The sequence below is a fragment of the Ursus arctos genome, unplaced genomic scaffold (genome assembly GCF_023065955.2).
Source record: "Ursus arctos isolate Adak ecotype North America unplaced genomic scaffold, UrsArc2.0 scaffold_13, whole genome shotgun sequence".
NCBI classification, from domain to species: domain Eukaryota; kingdom Metazoa; phylum Chordata; class Mammalia; order Carnivora; family Ursidae; genus Ursus; species Ursus arctos.
The window spans coordinates 47,791,374-47,801,381 of NW_026622797.1; positions in this window are offsets into that span (position 1 = coordinate 47,791,374).

The following is a 10,008-nucleotide window of genomic DNA, read 5'->3' on the forward strand; positions in this document are numbered from 1 at the left end:
ATTTTCAAGTCTGACTTGAATGACTGAATTTTGAGCTGGTCCTCAAATACCCCCTTAGTAGCTTCCCTTCCTCCAAGTGACAGGCAGCCGTGAACATTTATGCCACCAGATGGGCTTTTTTCCTTCTGCCTTGCTCGCTTGGGTCAGGCAGTGGTTTTGACATAAAAGCCTAAGGGAGAAATTTACAGGCTTGTACATACGGGCTGGTGAAAGACTGGGTATTTTGAGAGATGTCACCTCCCTGAGAAGATGTTACAGTTCAGGACTCCTCTGCCTTCCCCCAGCATCTGACACCCTTGGGGCCTTCAAGGAGAGGACAGATCGACTCTGGGGGTGGGAGTAAGTGTGGACAAAAGGGCAGATGGATGGGGGTAGGGGTAGGAGATAAGAGCCAGAACTTGAAAAGGGGAGAGGGCTACCCCTGCAGTCTTTGAGACCACCAAGCATATTCGTAGTAAATTGGAATGTATGGCTTACACTGGAGGAAATAACCATTTTATACACTTTCAGATCCCTGGGGGTCACCTGCTCCCTCCCTTCCATGACATGGGTTGAATTCTGGGGCTGTGTTCACTTGTCAAAAAAATGTACCTTCGCCCATATGTTGATCAGTTTAGTTTAAAAATAAAAATTCAGTGTTTTCTGAAATAAATGTTGAAGATATTATAGTGGGGAGATCAAATGCATTGCCAATAATGCTTTACACCTGGAGAGAGCTAGAGCATTCACAAAGGAATCCTATGATTTCATCCTTTTATTTAATCCTACAACCAGGCTGTGAGGCAGGTATCAGCCATCCCCCTACCTGCACCCCCTCCCCTCTACACGCCGCTTACTAGATGAGCGGACTGAGGTCCAGAGAGGTTCAGTGACTTTCCTAACCAGGATCACTCAGCCCCAAGCAACAGCATCCCTGCTGAAACTCCAGGCTTTCTCTTCGTGATCATGATTAATCATTCTGGACTGTGCAGAAACATTGATCTGTTCGTTTGCTTGTGTGGCTGATTTTTTAAATGTTTCATAGTGTGCCCCAGAGATCAAGTTTGTGTGTTTTTCCCAGCTGTCAGGAAGAAAGTGCCAGAAAAATCTTCTTAGATCCACTAAAAGGAGCTTCCCCTCTGGGGAGTATGGGGTAAAGGAGTTACCCAGTAATGATTGAAGGTGGTTTTACTCTGAAAGTCAGGGACAGAGCGAGTGGCTCAGTTGTCCAGAGAAAGGACACGTAGGACAGCAGCCTGCCCCCTGTGGGGGCACTGGAGAGAAGGAGGCTCTGAGCTCTGGCCGCTCCGTCAGGTGACAGAATCTGATAGGGTGGCCTGGGCATGGAGACATGGGGAAAATGACTGCAAGAGGAGGGCATGGAATGAAGGAAGCAGCCTCCCTCTACGTTCAAGGCCAGATCTCCTCAGCACCTCCCCTGCACTCTCCGCATGGTGGAACATGGGCTTTGCATTCTTGCTTTGCACCTGAGGAAGGGCTGGGCCCACCTCTGTGTGCTCAGACCATCTTCCATGAGGCCAGCCTTCAGTGGGCAGAGAGCTCAGCCAGGCTAGGGCAGCCGTCAGCCCTCACCAGCCCTCAGAGAGGAGGCTGGCGGGGCCAGGCCTGGGTGCCCAAGCGTCCCTTCCAGCTTCAGTCTGAGTGGGAAGGTGATAGGCCTGCCAGTTTAAAACGATATTGCCAAGTATTAGATTTCAGTCATGGCTAAGCAAGTTCTGGGCATAAAACACTGACATGATTCCTGAAGAATTTACCCCTGAAGAATTACCATGCTTTTTCACAGAGGGTTGTATGACCAGCTGATTCAGGGGAAGAGAGGTGTCAAAGGCTAGGTTGTCCTTTGTGAGAACAACAAATAGAATGTGCTCCCAACCCCTTATGATACATCACTGAAGACCAACGGAAGCACTCACAGTTGTTAACCATGGTGCTGTTCCTTCATCACAATGAAAACGATTTCACGTGTGCCAGGAAGCTTACTAGAACGTCTCTTCCTCACATGCTCCCTTTCCCCCGTTGTAGGCGGGGAGCTGGGTTTGTGACCTGCTCGGAGTACTATGGCCTCACAGAAAGCAGAAGCGGGGGCGCCTGGGTGGCTTAGTCGTTAAGCGTCTGCCTTCGGCTCAGGGTGTGATCCCGGCGTTATGGGATCGAGCCCCACATCGGGCTCCTCCGCTGGGAGCCTGCTTCTTCCTCTCCCACTCCCCCTGCTTGTGTTCCCTCTCTCACTGGCTGTCTCTATCAAATAAATAAATAAAATCTTTAAAAAAAAAAAAAAGCTGAAGCGGCCTGCTGTCCAAGACTCCATCTTTCTCAAAATCCACGCCTGTGAAAGACATAAAAACAGGTGCATGCAGCCCGAGTCCGAGAGCCGCAGCTCTCTCAGGAATGACTCCCATGAGGCAGAGAGTGGTCCTAGCTCACACAGAGGCCTCCCCTGTCAACCAAAGAGTCTCGGGCCCCCGGCCAGCCCCAACGCAGCAGAGCCCCAGAGAGAAGCGTCCAGAGGCCGCAGGGCCATAACTATGTGGACTGTGGCTGAAGCTCCGGACTCGTCCTGCTTCTGGCTCTCGAATTTTGCATATCCGGGGGTGAGGAGGAGAAACTCGAAGAATGTCTGCAGTGAGATTTCCTGCCAGCCTGGCGGGAGGTAAGCTCAGGGTGGGAATTTCATTTGATCAACAAAATTACACGTCTTACACACCCAAGTTTGAAGCTTGCAATTCATCTCCACCATACAAGCTACCTATAAAGATACCTGTCACCCCACAGCAAGTCCCACAGTGATTCATGATGAGGAAGAGCCCAGCTGTGTTCGCTGTGAAAGACGCAAGGCTTTCTTTGTGACTAGGAGACCTGATGGCTCAGCAGCACGGTTCGAGCAGCTGCTGCGCGTCGATGGCTGAACTCTTACTCCCTAACTTCCTAGCCCATCATTGCGTTCTGTCAGCAATACATCAAGCTGACACCTTCAAAAGTCGGCAGTGGACGAGTGTAGACAGTCTGGATCAATGAACATAATTATAATTGGAGAAGGTAGACCATCTATCTTTGCCCTTTCCAACCAAACGTCCACCTGACTTGAATTTCTCGGTGCTGGTTAAGCAGCAACAGGTGCCGGACCCTGGAGATGGACACCCCTGGGTTCAAAGCCCCGCTCCGCCACTGACTAGCTCTGTGACCTCTCGCAAATTGCTTGGTCTCTTAAAGCCTCAGTTTCTTCATCTGTAAAGCATGAAGGATGCTACTAAATACCTTGTGAAGATTAGATACGCGTTCAAGCTCTTAGAGCTACACCTGGTACATGGTCAGCCGGCGTACTTGTTAGCTTTGACTTGTTTTCATTGATGTAGAACCATCTGTACTCTCCCATTTAGCAGAACAAGTTCCCAGCCAGTCATAAATGGCCTACTGTTTTCTCTGAGGAAACTATTTAAATATATAAACACATTTTTATTTTAATTTTAAGTAGGCGCCACATCCAATGTGGGGCTTGAACTCACAACCCTAAGATCAAAAGTAATACACTCTACCAACGGAGCCAGCCAGACACCCCCTAAATATATATATGTGTATAGATGGATTCATTATTGCTTGTAATTCATTGTTAACTTTTATTTTGAGTAACATTCTTTTGTTTTCATTAACTCATTTTTACAGTAATGCTCTATTTTGTCAAGTAATACAGGTTTTCATTTGTGAAAGTTACATAAACTTTCATTTAAATAAAATTATTTTAATTGAAAAAAGGTGAGTCTATATAAAGATTATTAGGTAAATAATTGTGCAAAGGTTATACCCACTATGTCTGAAATCATGGAGCTACTAAGACAGACTTCTGGAAACTCAAACCGAATGCTTCCTAAACTTGCTTTCCTTTCCAACCTCCTATTATTTCAGTCTACTTTTGCTCTTTTCCCCCAGCTTTATTGATTATATAATTGATAAACAAAACTTGTGCCTATTTAGGTTGTATGGCATAATTTTTTGGTGTAAAAATGATCCTTTAATTATGTATACATTTTGAAGGATCACCACGATCAAATTAATTAACTTACCATCATCTCATATGATTCCCATTTTTTGGGTGCATATAGTGAGAACAATGAAGATCAACTCTCTTAGCAAATTTCCAGTGTACAATACATTATTATTAACTGTAACTACCAGGCTGTACATTAGACCCCCAGAACTTATTCACCCCGCAGCTCCTGGCAACCACCATTCTATACTCTCGTTTTATGAGATCAACTGTTTTAGATTCCATATTTAGTGAGATTGTACAATATTTGTCTTTCTCTGTCTGACTTATTTCACTTAACATAATATCCTCAAGTTCCATCCATGTTGTCACAAATAGCAGGATTTCCTTCTTTTTTATAGGTGAATAAAATTCCTAGGTAGATAGAGAGAGCTAGATAGCACATTTTCTTAATCCATTCATCCATTGATGGCACTTAGGTTTTTTCTATGTCTTGGCTGTTGTGAATAATGCTGCAATGAATATGGGAGTAGAGACATCTCTTCAAGATCCTGGTAATTTCCTTTGCGTATATACCCAGAAGTAGAATTGTGAGATCATATGGTAGTTCTGTTTTTAATTATTTGAAGAACATCCACACTGTTTTCCTAGTGGCTGCACCAATTTACCTTCCCACCAACAGTGTACCAGGGTTCCCTTTTCTCCACCTCCTCACCAACACATGTCATCTCTTATCTTTTTTGATAATAGCCATCCTACCAGGTGTGAGGCAGTATCTCATTATGGTTTTGAGTTGCATTTGCCTGGTGCTTAGTGTTGTTGAGCCCCTTTTCATATACTTGGTCATTTGTATGCCTTCTTTGGAAAAATGCCTATTCAGGTCTTTTGCCATTTTTCAGCCAGGTTATTTATTCTTTTGGCTATTGCATTGTATGAGTTCTTTATATATTTTGGATATTAACCCCTTATCAGATATATGGTTTGCAAATATTTCCTCCCATTCCATAGGTTGCCTTCTCAGTTTGTTGCTGGTATCCTTTGCTGTACAGTAGCTTGTTCTTTTGATATAGTCCCACTTGTTTATTTTTTCTTTTGTTGTGTGTGCTTTTGGTGTCACACCCAAAAATCATTGCCAAGACCAATGTCAAGGAACTTGTCCTATATGCTTTCTTCCAGGTCGTTTTATGGTTTTAGGCCTTACATTTATGTCTTTAATCCATTTCAAGTTAATTTTTGTATGATGTAAGATAGGGGTCCTGTTTCATTCTCTTGCATGTGAATATCCAATTTTCCCAACACCATTTATTGGAAAAGACTACTCTTTCCACATTCTGTATTCCTGGCACCCTTATCCAAGATTAGCTGACATATTGCCCTTTTGAAGTTTTTTGCTAGCATTTTATAGTATCTAATGACTTGCGGTTGGAAAATGGAATAAAAGCTTTAAAGGAAAGGAAAGGAAAAGATGCTATGTCATTAATCTCTAAAGCTGTACTTCTCAAACTTTAGCGTGTACACAAATTACCTGCAGATTTTAAGATGCATATTCTGGTTCTGTAGGTCTGAGGTGAAGCCCATGAATTTGAATTTCTTTCTTTATTTTTTTAAGGTTTTCATTTTAATTCCAGTATGGTTAAGGATTTGAATTTCTAACAAGCTCCCAGGTGATGCTGATGCCACTCGTCTAAGGACCACACTTCGAGTAAAACAGGTGCTAGACGTATATACAGAGAAAGGAGCTGTTTGATGTGCCGAGGTAAGTGTTATACAATTTTAAAAGATATGGCTTTGACTTTAAGATTAATCATGGTTCTTTTAGACTGAAAGTTGAAAAGTTCATTTTCTCAATAAGACATGGACAAAGAATTCCAAATTTCACGAGGTATTTGCAAAGAATATTTCTGTCTGCCCGAAAATTCTAGAACATTTAACTGGAAAATTCAGTATTAGCAAGAGAACTCGATCATACAGCCATTGATAGAAAAAAAAATAGATTCCCTATAAGCCAGTAAGAAGCAGTTAGAAAATTTGACTATATATGGATACGGTGCAAGGAAGAGGAGTTCCATTCACAATTCCAACAAAAATACAAAGTGCTTGGTGCGCCTGGCTGGCTTAGTCAGTAGGGCATGTGACTCTTGATCTCAGGGTTGTGAGTTCAAGCCCCAGCTGGGTGTAGAGATTATTTAAAAATAAAATCTTTAAAAAAAAAAAACGAAGTGCCTAAGGCTTTGCTTAGACAAAAATATGCAGGAACCATAAGAATAAAATAACAAAATTAGAATTTAACCAAGATATATCCACATGCAAAAAGTAAAGTTGGATCCTTGCCTTACACCATATACAAAAATTAACTCAAAGGAGATCAGCTAAGGGCACCTGGCTGGCTCAATCGGTAGAACATGCAACTCCGGCTCTCGGGGTTGTGAGTTTGAGTCCCACGCTGGGTGTAGACATTGCTTAAAAATAAAATCTTAAAAAAAAAATACATCAACTAAACTTAAGAGCTAAAACTTTAGAACTCTTTGTTTTTTTAAGATTTATTTACTTATGAGAGAGAGAGAGAGAGAGAGAGAGAGAGTGGGGGAGGGGCAGAAGGAGAGAATCTCCAAGCAGACTCCCTGCTGAGTGCAGAGCTAGATGGGGCGCTCATCCCATGACCCATGAGAGCACAACCTGAGCCAAAACCAAGAATCAGATGCTCAACTGACTGAACTACCCAGGCACCCCAAACTTTAAAACTCTTAAAAGAAAACATAGAGGGAAAGCTTTATGATATTGAAGTTGGTGATGATTTCTTGGATATGACACCAAAAGCAAAAGCAACAAAAAAAGACAAGATAAATTTGACTTCATCAAAATTTTAAAACTTTCGTGCATCAAAGGACACTATCAAGAGTGATTAGGCAATCCATGGAATGGGGAAATAGTTACAATAGTTTGATAAAAGGTTAATATCTGAATGTATAAAGAACTCCTATAACTCAACAACAAAAAAAACCCAGAACAACTTGATTTTAAAATGGGCAAAGGACTTGAATAGAGATATCTCCAAAGAAGATTTGCAAGTTGCCAACAAGTACATGAAAAAAAAATGAACATCACTAATCATTAGGGAAATGCAAATCAAAATTACAATGAAATACCACCTCACGCTTATTACGATTGGTACTATGAAAACAAAGCAAAACATAAGGAAAGTTAGCAAGTATTTAGAAAAATTGGAGCCCTTGGGGCACCTGGGTGGCTCAGTGCATTGAGCATCTGATTCTTGGTTTCGGCTTAGGTCATGATCTCGTGGGTGATGAGATTGAGCTCTGCATGGGCTCCGTCCTCACCAGGGAGTCTCTTGAAGAGTCTCTCCCTCTGCCCCTTGCCCCCGCATGCATAAGCACACGTGTGTGCACTCTATCTCTCAAATACATAAATACATCTTTTTAAAAGACAGAAAAATAGGAGCCCTTGTGCACTGTAGGTGGGAATGTAAAATGGTGCAGCTGCTAATGAAAAGCCATAGAACAATTCCTCAAAAAGAGCTTTCCATGTGATCCAGCAATTCTACTTCTGGGTATATACCCAAAAGAATTGAAAATAGAGACTCAGAAAGCAAGACTCTCTAGAAAAGATGCTAGAAACACACCTGTGTTCATAGCATTGTCTGCAATAGCTAAAATGTGGACTCAACCCAACTGTCCATTAGGGAGTGAGTGGATAAACAAAATCAAGTATTATTCAGTCTTAGAAAAGAAGGAAATTCTGACACATGCTACAACACGGATTAGCCTTGCCGGCAGTATGGGAAGTGGAATAAGCTAGTCACAAAAAGACAAATACATTGTTTCCACTTACATGAGGTACCTAGAGTGGTCAATTACATAGAGACAGAAAATAGAATGGTGGGAGCCAGGGGCTGGGGGAAGAGAGAATGGAAGGGAATGGGGGGTCATTGTTCAATGGTTACAGGGTTTCCGTTTTCTAAGATGAAATGAGTTTCCGAGGTGGATGGTGGGGATGGCTGCACAAAAATGTGAATGTACTAAACACCGCGGACCTGCACAAATGATGAAAGTATGAAGATGCGGAATCGTACGTTATATGTGCCTTTAAAAAAATTGTTTATTTATTTGAGAGAGAGATAGAGAACACAAGTGGTGAGGAGGGGTAGAGGGAAAGGGAGAAGCTGACTCCCCCCCCAGGACCCTGGGATCATGACCTGAGCCGAAGGCAGACGCTTAACAGACTCGAGCCACCCAGGCGCCCCATGTTATGTGTGCTCTACCACAACTTTAAAAATTTAAAGAACATAGACAGAGAACTGAATAAACGGACAGATACTCCAACTTCTTGGATAGGAGGATTGATCATGAGAAGATGCAAATTTTACCTCAGACTGATCTATAAATGTAAATCAATTGAAATCTCATTAAGATTGTGTGTCTGTGTGTGTGTGTGTGTGTGTGTGTGTGTGTGCGTGAGGCAGAAAAAAACTTGACAAAATGATTCTGAAATACATAAAGAACAGCTAATAATATTTCAAGAAGGGAGACTAATGAAGGAGATGTTTAACTAGAAAAATATATATACTATAAAATAAAAGATTGGAAAACTGGACTACAAAAATTTTATAATTTTTGTTGTTAAAAAATTAAACACACATAAAAGCAAACTATAAACTGGGGGGAATGTTTGCTTTAAGTATGGCAAAGGACTTATAATAAGCTTAACATATAGAAACTCTAATAAATAACATGAGAGACTCAATCATACTCACAGAAAATGAACAAAGGTGGAAAAAAGGTAATTCATAAAAGGAAGAAGGCAATGGCCAACAAAGTCATGAAAAAGTTCCTATATCACTAATAATCAAAGTAACACAAGTCAACACATCTCTCAAATTGCACTAATTTTTAAAAAATTATAATATTCACTGTTAGTAAAGTTCCAGAGAATGTAGCACTTTTGTACATTGGTGAGGGAGAATTAGAGGAGAGATAAACTGGTACAAATTTCTTGGGCTGATACAGCAACATAATTTTTCCTACCCTTTAACCTAGAAAGTTTATTAGATATGTATAAGGTGCAAAGATAAAGCTAAAAATTATCATTTACACTGCTTTTATAATAACAAAAACATGAAAACTTCTTAAGTGTCTCATACTCTGGGATTGGTTAAATATGGTACATCATCCATGAAATAGAATAAAATGCATTTTAGAAATGACATTTAGAAAAACATCAAATGAACTGGAAATGTGTGCCAACGCAGTGAATGGGAAAAGCAGATTATAAAGAGCAGAAGCAGCATACGCGCATTGAAAAATTACTGGCAGTATATACCGAAATATTAACAGCTATTATGTAAGATAGGGAATTATAAATTATTTTTCTCCCTTTCCTCTATCTGTATTTTCTATCTTTATTTTATTTTTTGTAAGACACTTGACTTACTTTTGTATCAAAAACAAGCAGCTTAAGAAATAATAAAACAGCCTCTAGATAAATCTTGAAGAAAAGACTCTAATCGTTCATTGACACATAACAGGAGATGTCCACTTTAGATTTTTTTTAATGTTAAAGCAGTAAAGAAAGAGTGAGTCCAACTCATTCTTTTGAAAATAAAGAAACAAAGTGTACAGACATTAAGTAAACTGACAGCAGCCTCTGTGTTACTTCAGATTCGGTTTGGTTGGGAATAAAAAAGTCCCAAATAACAGTACTTTGGACACAAGATTTTATTCACTCAAGTAAAATGCCTGGAGTTCAGCAGCAGCTGAGGCTGGAGTCATATTCTCTGTTATTTCAGGGAACAGGTTTTGGTCGTGTTGCTCCACTGATCTCTATGGTTAGCAGACCCCTAATAACAACGTAGCTGTTGTAGCTCCAGCCATTGTGTCTGCTTTCCAGAGAACTGGAAGTAGAAAGAGAAGAAAACCTACCCTACCTCTTTAAGGATATGGTAATTGCACATAAATGCAAAGGGGGCTAGAAAACACAGTCTTTACTGCATGTGACTCTACTCAGCTAAA